This window comes from Carassius gibelio, chromosome B20, assembly GCF_023724105.1.
Source record: "Carassius gibelio isolate Cgi1373 ecotype wild population from Czech Republic chromosome B20, carGib1.2-hapl.c, whole genome shotgun sequence".
Classification (NCBI taxonomy): domain Eukaryota; kingdom Metazoa; phylum Chordata; class Actinopteri; order Cypriniformes; family Cyprinidae; genus Carassius; species Carassius gibelio.
Genome location: NC_068415.1, coordinates 27,151,092 through 27,164,258, shown reverse-complemented (window position 1 = coordinate 27,164,258; position 13,167 = coordinate 27,151,092). Strand labels below are relative to the sequence as shown.

The 13,167-nt window shown below is 36.8% G+C and overlaps 1 protein-coding gene across 1 annotated transcript in view; it reads right to left on the bottom strand.

Moving 5' to 3' along the window:
- Positions 1–13,167, bottom strand: part of nt5dc1 (5'-nucleotidase domain containing 1) — a 58,322-nt gene that overhangs the window by 36,812 nt on the left and 8,343 nt on the right. The window lies entirely within an intron of this gene.

Sequence of the window (13,167 nt, the reverse complement as noted above, 5' to 3'; positions counted from 1 at the left end):
ACAAGCTCCGGGACTTGGAGGGCTTGATCTTCATTTTTGCACATGATATCAATTCGTCCATCCTCTTTAACAGTCTTGATGTGCATGCTGCTGTCTGAAGGAGGCTGGTGACATCATCCATGTAACTCCTCAGTGGAGGAAGCCTCTTACCAGTTGGGAGTTTGATCCCCCCAACCATTTGCCTTGCCCCAATGAGGATTATCTCAAAGGCTGCTACAAACAGTATTGGAGAAATAGTACACCCCATCGCGATTCCTACTTCGAGCTGCTGCCATCCGGTGGTGAAGTCCTGGAGGGAGAAACACATCTGCAAGTTGCTAAAGTACTGAGCTACCAGGTTCTTGACGCAGGTGGGCATGTGGAAAAATTCCATGGCATAGTTGATGGACAAAAAAAAAAAGATCTCTGAGATTAAAAAACAGACCTTTTATTAACATAACAAATAAAAAATACCACCATGTTTAGCTGAAAAAAAAATGGAAAATCGGCAAACCGTGGACCCAAACAAATAAGAACCAATGAACGTTTACTGCTTAGCCAATATTAGAAATTTTGTAAAAAGAATAAGATAATAAAATAGGCCTTAATAAGTTACACATTTACAGCTGTACGAACAAATTTAAATGAACTAAAATAAAATAAGAAACGAATATAAAAAAAAAAAACTACTAAATAAAAACTCTATAAATTGGCATTTATTAATAGTTCTCCATTTTTTTTTATTTTGGGCTGCGGCGCGACGTCAGCTTCCTCCTAATTTTGTTCTTCCTCATCTCTCAAGGGGTGCGTTGACTGCGCTTTCCTACCGAGGATGACCATTTCTTGGTCTCTTCAACATTCGGGTGGGTCATCCAGTTAGCACGGGTCCAGGAATATTGTCTAGCGCATGAGCTGCCAGCTTGCTTCTGGCAGAGCTTCATATTTATCGTCTAAAGAAGGCTGTCACACACCGGATGAGAAATGCTGCGCTGTGTCTAGGACATCTGGAGGTATCGCACACCGGACGAGTAAATTCTATACGCACAAGCTCAATTTCCAGCTAATTTTATATAAATTATGCAGATGGTGCTCTGTGGCACAGCAGGAATTTGAACAGCATCCTGATTCATAGCTGGGCACCGTGGATAGACGACGAATGTCGCCACGGTGTGCATACTTGTAGAAAACAGTGACGTGTTCGAATTTAAAGAAGTGGCACTGCGCTTCTCATCCGGTTTACAACGTCCTTAAAATAGATATGATGCTGGCTTTCAGGTTGGCTGTCAAGTTGTCCATCCTCTTCCGATGGGGACAATGTGAGACGCAGTACAGGGAGAAGATAGGACACGGTTATGCTGTGATGTGACTGTCTCTTGGCACACAGCATTGTAGCTGCGTTCAGTTTTTAATTATAGTGTATGCTTTCTTTTAAACTAAATTATTTATAATTATTATTTTTACTTAATTTCAATAAATATTTTAAGAAAGAACAAGTACTTAACAAAAATCAAAACAAAGGTGACGACGTGTCACGGTGGGAAAGTGACGTAACCGGTGTTGCGGCTTTAAAACAGTAACACCATCAACACCATCTATCGTGGCAAGCCTAACCTCAAGCAACGTGGGTTGTGTGCCTCTCCTCTCTTCCTCCATACTCTGGGACCCTGATTTCCAAATGAAATGCAAACTTTACTTTTATCGGAGAACTTAACATAACTTTGGACCACAGTTCCGTCCTTTTTGAAGCGAGACGCTTCTGACGCTGTCTGTTGTTCAAGAGTGGCTTGACACAAGGAAAGCGAAGCTGAAACCCATGTCTTTCATACGTCTGTGCGTAATGGTTCTTGAAGCACTGACTCCAGCTGCAGTCCACTCTTTGTGAATCTCCCCCACATTTTTGAATGGGTTTTGTTTCACAATACTCTCCAAGGTGCGGTTATCCCTATTGCTTGTACACTTTTTTCTACCACATCTTTTCCTTCCCTTTGCCTCTATTAATGTGCTTGGACACAGAGCTCTGTGAACAGCCAGCCTCTTTTGCAATGACCTTTTGTGTCTTGCCCTCCTTTTGCAAGGTGTCAATGGTCGTCTTTTGGACAACTGTCTTGTCAGCAAACTTCCCCATGATTGTGTAGATTAAAGAACTAGACTGAGAGACAATTTAAAGGCCTTTGCAGGTGTTTTAAGTTAATTAGCTGATTAGAGTGTGGCACCAGGTGTCTTCAATATTGAACCTTTTCACAAAATTCAGATTTTCTGAGATACTGATTGTGGGATTTTCCTTAATTAAATTTAAAATTAAATTAAACTTAAAATAATTCATATTAAGTTTCAGTGCAGCGCTACTTCGTTTACAGCAGAAACCGAGGAAATGCGTTAAGCCCCACCTGCTGGAAGAGAGTTTCATGCAAATATTTTTGTGTAGTTTCACAAAACTGAAGTCAACACATTATGTTTTTGCTTCAAATTTCGAAATTATACATTCTAATTTAGATTAAAAAAACTGCTCATGTTGCATGCAGCATCTTTGTTTGGATCATGATTAAAATGCAGTGGTTGCCTCTTAATTTTAAATGGAAAGAGCACAAAGAAAGCCTTATTTTGTTTATATGAAGATATTTATTTTCTTTTTGTTATTTATTTGATACTTGTTTTACATTTTTTATTTAATTTTGTTATTTACATTTATATTCCATTTTAATTTTGTAATTTAGCAGAGGCTTTCATCCAAAGCAAATTACAAATGTGGACAATAGAAGCAATCAAGACCAACAAAAGAGCAATAATATGCAAGTGCTATTAAATATGTATATTATTATAAATATGTATTGTTATATTTCAATTTCACAAAGAAATGTGCAGCTTTTTCTCCAAGCAATAATAAAATTACGTTTAATTTATAAATTGTCTTAAATATAATTTTGTAAAATACATAAATGTATCGTGAATCAAATTGTGAAATTGAAACCATGCAGTGTGAAATCTAATCATACATTGAGCGAATTGTTACATCCCTAGATGCAAGCAGCCCAATGGTTTCTAAGCTTGTTCCTAATGTTTTACCACTGTAACCAGTCAAATGCAAATATCATTTTAGAAATAAATGGTACAGCCAAACATAAGTTGAAACAAACACTGTGGGTAATGATTTTTTGAGGAACTAAAGGATGCACCAAAAACAGAGAACACACTGCAGAAAACATAATTGTCTTAATCTTCAGCAGCATCAAACCACTCCTTAGACAACATGGCAGACTGTCACAACTCATCATCCTCTCGCAAAAAACCCTTCAATGTAAACTTAAGTAGAAAATAAGGATGTAAACAAAGTATGCCACAATTATATGTGTTCTCCACACATATGATTTGGGGTGGAACATTTGGCTCTAAATAGAGAGGAAAACAGGGTGACAACGGTGCAGAGCTCTAGAACAGAGCCACGACTGACTCTCAGACAGCTCAGACCGCCACACACAAAATCATTTAGATGGGAAACTTCAGCAAATCAAAGCATTCTCTACACACATGGCCCTCAATATATACATATAAGGCAATATTGTTCTCTAAAAAAATCAGCAGTGAAATGAAGAGCATGCATATTATCAAGAGCATGTGCATACTAAATTATTTTTTTTACCTTTTATAATTAGGTACAGTATAAATACTATTCAATTCATTGGCTCTTACAGCAGATCATGAGAATGAACCTCACTGGTTCACACGTCAAGGAAGCATGCTTGAGATTCTGTTTGACATTACTAATGTGTGCATTAATTCATTTGATAAGTGAATACAAGCCTAAATTAAATCTGTTCATATAAAAAGTGTCTTCAGAAATTGTGGACTAAAATGCTCAGCTCAAATCATTGGACTTTAAACAAAGACCATGTTCTTGTTCTTTATGAGAAGTGTTTATTTAATTTAATTTTAACCTAAAAGGCATGTTGTGTGTCACCGATGTTAAATCGTTACCATAATAAAACCTTAATATCAAACCTATAAATGAGTTTGGAAATTTTGGAGAAATGCTTAATAAATGCATTACACTGTTACAAAACCTCATTATATTTTAGCCGACTATATTTACGGTAGATTTAGACAATTAAAATCTTATATTTAGTCGACTAAAACTAAAAACGATTCAGATCACTAAATCATGACTAAAACTAAATCCAAAATTGCTGTCAAAATGAACACTGGTCTTTACACTCTGTGCTGTTCAGGGTTACCACTGCCTCAATGTGCTGTTATAGCCTATGTTTTATATTGATAATGGATGTACAGTACAAAGCCTATAATTTACATAATCAATTATATTTCTGCATCCAGATACATCACAAATATGGAAACATTTTAGAAGAATTGTTGTGGAAAGAAAGTAAGTTAAATAGCCTATAGTTGAGTATATGATGTTTGATGATTTTGCTTTATGTTCAAGATTCAAGATTTTATTTGTCACATACAAAATTATATATAGCATATATAACCAGTAGTGAAATATGAGTATGTAATGTTATTTTAGCCGACATTATTTCTGAATATAATAATAAAATGTTTGACACAATGTATAATTTTGTTTTTCATTTAATGCAGTTGGCAAAAAAAAAGTTAAAGAAATTATGCTATTTTGACTATGACTAGATGTAAGATACAAGCTTAGTGGCCAGATTTACTAAACAGAGCAAATTAACATTACAGGGCAATTTCATAATTGCATCAAAGAGGGGGGAACTTCTGCTTATGATTTAGTGACAATACACACATTAAAGAACACAGACTCAGCCAGATTTGAATAAATCCTGAAAGTACTATTCTAAAGCTGCCTTTCCAGTTTCATATTAACGTCAGACTGGTAGTTATTAATATCCAGTGGAGAGTAGTGTGGGAGCTGCATCGAGTCAATTTTGGATCTGATTTGAGCTTCGGATGCATTAAAATATTCAAACTTCTGTGGCTAGACCATATGCGACCGTCGACCGGATGTGATGTATTCTAATCAAAACTACTGTTGCAAGGTCAGAATGACCAATATTCTGTTCTATATAACATTATTCGTTAAACACTATTTCTGTGAAATGGTGCTTTAGATTATGGCAGAAATATATTTTATAATATTATTACAGTATTGTTTTATAAGTCACATCAGTCCAAAAATATGTCATGAGGAGGAAAAAACATATATAAGTCGCACTGGACTATAAGTCGCATTTGTTTAAGTGTAGGCTACAGTAGCACTGAGCAGCATAGAGCGCCCTCTCACGGCTGGAGACGGTAATGTTTTCTATTGGCTAATTTCTCTATGTTCATTTCAAATAAATTTTGATAAATAAGTCGCACCTGACTATAAGTCACAGGACCAGCCAAACTATGAAAAAAAATTTGACTTAACAAATACGATAAAATAATTATTTACATTAATTAGCCCCATAAAAACTACTCTTTTTATTTGGGTGGTGTGGGGGGACATTTTTGGTTTTGTAACGATGCATTTATATTTATTAAAACTATTAATTATCTGGTGAATATGCGGAGGTCAAGGTTGATGCACAACAAGTTTGAAAGTTCTTTGCGACTGCCACTAGGGGGAGAAATGTGACAGCCATGTCCGAATGTCATGTGCAGTGGAAAGGCGGCTTAACGCTAAAAGTTGGTTTGCACCAGGCATGTACTGGCCATCGGGACTACCGGGAGATTCCCGGTGGGCCGCGGTCTGGTTGGGCCGGTGGGTTAGGTATTTTGTTTTTAAATCATTATCGCAAAAATATTCGTAAGTATATTTTTGAACAGTCCAATTACGGCCAAACGTGTCTCTCATGAAGCCGCAAGATGCTTTTTTTTTTTTTACGTTAGTCACAATAATTTATTTAAAACATTACAGCAGAATAAAGAACAGATAAAACGACGCGTGCGCATGATGCTAATGTGAGCTGCGAGACGTGCCGTGTTCACTGCTCATTGGCCAATCAGAATCAAGTTCTAGCCTTGAAAAGCGGCCGCTTTACAACCGCGACGAAATGATATGTTAAATAATAAAATATCTACGCGTAAAGGAGGGGCCGAAAGTTGAGAGAGAGAAAACGACAAGCACTTGAGGCAGATGCCACCAAATGTGTCAAGATAAATAAATCATTGGCTGGAAGGCAAAATACTTCAGTGAAGACGTCCTCAGTAATGTAATGATACACGTAGGCTACTGCATTGTTTTGTTTCAAAAAGTTAGGATATTCCAGCTGTAATATGCCACCACTCACTGATCTATATAAATTACATTTAAAATTCTCAGCTCTCAAGTTCTGTCTATTTTATTACAAAATTCAGACAATACCGTTTTGGCGTCAGAGAATGTGACGTGACAGATCGCTTTAGCGCCTCAGTTCAAGTAAACCGATCCTGTTACTTTCTGTTTAAAGATACAGTACAACTTACAGAAATGTATATATGCCTCAGAAATAATATCGATCAGTTATCAGTCAAAACAGCAGGAGAACAATTATTTCACAGAATGTTACATTTACCTCAAGAAAGCCATTTAAAGACCATAGCAGGTTAGTTGAGAAAAATAGCCACAAGAAAGGAGTATTTTGCTAAATATGTGCACTACAGTACATATTTATTATATTTTCACCTTAAGTATTTTACATTTGATTATGCAATTTTTTTACATTTTTATTACTGACTGTTCACTTGTCTTCATTAATGTTTGAACTTAATAGTTAGTGTTTATTGTGGTATTGAAATTAGAATTGTGAAATGAGATTGCAGCTTATTTACAAAGACAACAATAGCAATTTTATTTTTATCTTTGTTTATGCATTTATTTTTGGCAGGGCAAGAAAAGTTCTGAACCCTAGCATTGAGCTCTGCATTTGAATAAAGTGACTCAGCCAAGTATGGTGACCCATACTCAGAATTCGTGCTCTGCATTTAACCCATCCGCAGTACACACACACAGAGCAGTGAACACACACACACACACACACACACACTGTGAACACACACCCGGAGCAGTGGGCAGCCATTTATGCTGTGGCTTTTTAAAGGCCTTTGATTATGTTATGAAAAATTTAAAATAAATCACTACACAACGTTCTTTGTCTTAATTACTCTTTTATTTTATTGTAGATCAGTGGTCTTTATAAATAATGCTTACTATAGTTCAGTGGTCTTAATACTAGCCTACTATAAGCAGCCAACAGGTCAGAGGTAATTTGTGTGAATTAATATATAAAAAAAAAAAAACAAGTGTTATGTTGCAGCACATGAAATATAGTTACAGCAGAAATTGTGTACCCTAAGCATTAATATTTTATTAGAATAATAAGAAGCACATAAATTGAGACCTTTAGATATTTAAAAAAAAGCCTGATAAAATAATTTACATTTTCTTTGTTTATTATTTTAATAGTTTTTTCTTGGTTTTGATGGTAATACATTCTAATCCGTAATTTTACATCCAGTATGTATGTATAGACATGTAGTGTGTGTGTGTGTGTGTGTGTGTGTGTGTGTGTGTGTGTGTGCGCGCGCACGCATGTTTACATGCATGGTGGGCCGATCTGGATGAAGTCCAGGGCTGATTTTTTGTCCCAGTCCAGCCCTGGTTTGCACTGGCAAAAGCTGTTAGTAAATCTGGCCCCAATTTTTTTTTCTTTGGAGTAAAGAAAATTCTATACTTATTATTATTGGCAAAAAGTTATAAATAAAGTTATTTTCAGGTATTTTTATACTCAAACTGGTTTTGGAATGGTAAAACAAACATTTACATTACAGGCGAGATTTTAATACATCGGAAAGTCGTGGCCTAGTGATTAGAGTATGACTCCTAACCCTAGGGTTGTGGGTTTGAGTCTCAAGCCGGCAATACCATGACTGAGGTGCCCTTGAGCAAGGCACCGAAGCCCCAACTGCTTCCCGGGCACCGTAGCATAAATGATGCCCACTGCTCCGAGTGTGTGTTCACTGCTGTGTGTGTGTGTGTGTGCACTTTGGATGGGTTAAATGCAGAGCATGAATTCTGAGTATGGGACACCATACTTGGCTGAATGTCACGTCACTTTCAAAAGGAATGCACGGACAAGAAACATTAAAATACCGATTCTGCTTGGAGTGAACCGATTGAACTGTTTTGAACAAATTTTTAAGCCCTGGTCATTTGTCACGATTACTAACTGATGTTCTGTTAAACACAACACATACTATATATTCAGTATCAACTGAATTGTTTTCCAGAAATGTAGAGACTTCAGTTCTCACTCTCTAAAGTAACCAAGTATAAACTTGAACTTTATTTAGCACCCCAAACCAGACCGGACACCTTATTCTGCTGCTGTGTGAAGGCAGCCAGAGTCAGAGTTAGAGAGAGAATTTGAGACAAATTTCAGAAAATTACCTAAACTCACTCCTTAAATTCTGCTAAAACTGACGTTGGATTCACCACATAACCAACGCCTTTACCAATGGTTATTACAGGACCATTTTAGAGTCTATGGCAATTACAGCATTTTGGCTAGCCAGCTATTGGTTTATTCAAGGAAGAATAATTCAAGCCTTCATAGTGACCCTCACATCGGTGAGCTCTTTCCATTGTGGCCTGTGACGAACTGAACAGCCTCTCATTAAGGGTCCATGTCTGCTTCAGTCCCGGTAACATTTCCTTATAAAAAGACCAACTGGCAATGGCCGGACAACTACCCCGTGACTGGACACCTGTCAGAGAAAAACTGGTACTGAAAACCCGAAAGTAAACACACACACAGAAGCTAACGCAGTTAATTGTCCCAGGATACAATAGCAGCACGTCAGCCAGCCACAACCTTGGCACATCCAACAGCCCAGTAATGGTTTCTGGACATGTGAAGTATCCATTTTGGGAAACAAGACGTGTCAACACTATCTTTAAGTGTCCTTCACTCTAACCTAACATACTTCAAATCAATCTTTTGTCCGAAAAGTTCTCCGTTTTGCAGGCACTGGGATGTGCTTTAAAACAGTAGGAAAATGAAAACAAAGCAAAACAAAACATAGCTTAATTTTGTTTATTCACCTTTTTAACCGACCTGGACAGAGTTGACTTTTCCAAAATACTAATCTAAGTTTCTCCGAATATAGCAGGTCTAAGGAAATAAAAGTAATAGCTTAAATAAAAATAAAACGTCGACACAGACAATTTAACTCCATTACTTGTCTGAAAGATGGAAAGGTACAAAACTATTTCTAGGCAGTGGTGTGCAAAAGGGTGGGTTGAGTTTGGGTAGGGGGTCTTGAGCGGCAATTTTATTTTATTGAAGTATTATTATTTTATTTTTTTGCAAACAAACCAATACACCCTACACCCCCCCCTCCATCACCCACCAAAGCCCCCCACCCCCCGATCCGCGATTGTGCCCTTGAAACGCCATCTCGCCCCTGCCCCCTCCAGAGGTCTGTGCACGCCACTGTTTGTAGGTGAATTCAAATAGAGAACAAAAATGTTAAGGTTGCTAGATAATACATTAATGTAATCACACGTCTTATCTTTAAACTGTACTCAGCTGGCCTTGTTTATGAAACAAGAGCAAAACAAATGAGTACACCATCTAGTTTCATCTAGCTTGATAGAATGTGTTTCATAAGATCCACTCAAGTGTTTATGAGAACATGCCAAACAGCTCCTAGGATGAATGAACATGTATGTTTTGAGGACATGTGGGTCCTCTTTAACTTGGGTGGGCATGGTCATGTGTGTGTGGCAGCCCTGTGTTTAAAGACAGTGAACTGTGACAGTAAGATGGAGAAACCCTGCAGAGAGATGGATGATGCTCTGCACAGCTGCGCTTTTCCTAGGTTTAGCCAAAAACAAACAAATAAATAAATCCTATGCTGGCTGCTATGACTGAAGAATATTGAAATCCACGTGTAATAAACACACATCCTGATAAATTCAAGAGCTCTTGAAAGATGTCCTAACTGTTGGGTGGGTGGTGACTCGCAACTCCCTCCTTTCTGCTTTTAAAACTATGACCAACAACATGCAGTTCTTCCACATACCAGATAACGTACAAGATAAGACAACACATATGCATAAATGATGCAGTACAATGATTTGCATTATTAATATTGTGCAGATAGATCATCCTTGTGCTTCACTGGCTTTTTTGTGATTTGTGAATGTTGAAATCATGAGCTTATCTTTTTATTTTCTGTGCTTGTAACTGATAAGAGACACTTCTATATGCGCAGTCTAATGGTTTGAGGCATTTTTGGTTTAAATCAGGTTGTTATAGTTATACAACAGGCTTATACAACCAAACATATCTACACAACTGTTGGGATTCAACATAAATGTATGGAAAGCGACAGTAGTGTATTTCACTAAATATAGGACTTCTGTAAGCGAGCGTCAAGTTTTTCCGTCACCACCTCCTCACTCAAGACAGAAGCTCAGAGGAAGACCACATCGGAGGAGGTAGATTACCTCACCAGACGACAAAACCCAAACTCCTGAGGGCTCTGGGTAAACCACACAGAACTCTTATGGGGAACACTGTCTGGTTTGCTTCTGGTTCTTAAATCAGACACGACGTAAGAGATTAGACTGTCAAAATCTTTGGTATAGTTACTGTATGTAGGAGATCTTATGTGTCACTTTTGATTAGGAGTGAACCGTTATGAATTATATTACTCCATCCACTGGGATGTCAGGTGGCGACATTACACAGAAAATTGAGTTATTGAACTAAAATATAGCACATTCAACTAAAATGTATAATAATTATTTAACCAGCAAGCGAGCAGCACCGCAGGGTTAATCTTGAAACTTGAATATTGTCACTTATAAGGATACTTCACCCAAAAAGTCTGTCATTAATTATTCTCCTTCTTATCAGGCCTTCATTCAACTTCCAAACACAAAAGATCATATTTCTGATTAAATATGAGAGCCGTCTTACCCATCTTAGACTGCAAGGGTACTACAATGATCAAGGCACAGAAATGAAGCAAGGACATTGTTAAAATAGTCCATGTGACATCAGTATGAAGCTACGAGAATACTTAATGCATGTAAAGAAAACAAAAATAACTTTATTCAACAATTCTCCTCCTCAATCCATCTGCTGTGGCATGCCGCCATTGTGGAGAGTATGTCAATGCGTGCATGTGCTTTCCTCTGCAAGTAAACAACACAAGAGCATGCTGCTGCTGCTTATGCTGAACGTGCCTGTGCTGTGCCTTGTTTATGAGAGAAGGACAGCTTGCACATGCATCATATACATGCAGTGTAAAAAGCATGTGTATACGTGACACTATTAACAATGGCAGCAACCCTGCAGGAGGTGGGATTAGGAGAAGAATTAAGGTTTTTTTTGTGCGCAAAAATTATCCTTACTGTACATTCTGTGCCTTGAACATGGTAGTACATTTGCTGTCTGAGGATGCTCTCAGATTTCATCAAAAATATCTTCATTAGTGTTATAAAAATGAACAGAGCTCTTACTTGTTTGGAACGACATGAGGATGAGTAATTAATGACAGAAGTTTCATTGTTGGGTGAACTATTCCTCTATAGCAGATTACTTATAACCAAAAACAACAAACAGTAACATTGTGCAAAGATGCTGAAATCCTCAGTGCCATGTGAAATGTTAGCTTGGCTTAAAACACTCCTAGTCACACAAAAAATTAAATAAATTTTATCTTGCATGCGAGTATACCTGAACTAAATATCAAACAAGGTTTTGGTAAAAAATGATCAACATGATTGTCATTATAATTGATTTTTCTGCAAATAATTTATCAACACGCACCCCTATGTATGATTTTGTAATTTTCTTTGCATAAGAGCCAAGGCCTTGTGGCCAGCGCTCTTGACATACTTCTTAACCCGACCCAAGTTTGACCCCCGGATGAGGTCCTTTCCTGGTCCTGCCCCACTTTCTCATCTCCCATTGCTTCCTGTCTCTTTCACGCTGTCGTTTTAAAGCTAAAAGCTCAAAAATATTACTTTAAAATGAAAAAACAACAACAATAGTCTCAGTGTTGGTCAGTAAAAGACCTAAAAAAAAATAAGGAACACAAACAAATAAGGAATTGAACACTCCTTTGACACAAACACAAGCAGAGACATTATTTTTAGAATGGAATGCTTAAATTTTGATAAGACACACAATACTGACATCAAAATAAGTAAACATGCACACCACTGTGCAGTCTTCTCCATTGGTTTGAAATCGTGTCAGGATCTGACTTAAAGAGACACTTCCAACTTTTGATGTCCGTGTTTTTTGTTTTTTTTCTAAATGGAGCTGTCAGGGGGACCATGGATCTTCTGGTGAGCAGCTATGGGCTGTAAAATAAAGCAGCTTCTAAATCAGATACAATATTGTTTTTAAACAATAGCAATGCTTCAAACTTATAGTTTTGAATTTAATGAACAACAACAATAATAATAATAATAATAATAAAACTGGTGCAAAATTGTCTACTGCCAGTTTAATCATCATAAGACCACTAAACAATTATGTTTCGTATTAAAATTGAATATTTAAGGTCAAAATTATTAAAAAATTATAATTAATAAAATACTTGCATGGTGTTACGTGCAAGTTTTACACCTTTCTACAAGCACAAAGAAAATGATTAGAACACGTAAGTGACAGCTATGCATTAAATCATAATTACAATAATAACTCCAACTGATCAATGTTGTTCATCTGACACTTTCCTATCATCAAAATCCTAAAAATAACCTTTGATGACCCCTTTTGCAAGTCCACCCAACAGTTCCCATGAGGACAAAAAGGACTTCAACTCTGCCCTCTGCTGTCCTACAGTAGAATCAACCACATTTCTACAAATATTTGATTCTGATCCTGATATGCTTTAAAGAAATAAATCTGAAAGTCAAAAGGATAGGAAATACATAGACAAAGACTACACTATTTTTAACCAGCTATCTTACTCTTGAAACATTATGCAATTATGTAACAACCATACTTCATGAACACCAACAAAATAAATGTCAAGGTACAGTAGAAAAGCTAAATAAATAAATCGATAGATCAAAACACACCTCCTACACAGAACAGCCTTGAGGAATGATTTTCCCCCAAAATGTACAAAGTTAAAATCTAATCAAATATTTTTATGCAAAATACTTTCATGAAAATGGACGAAAAATAAAAAGTTCCTTTAAAGAACATTGTTTAATAT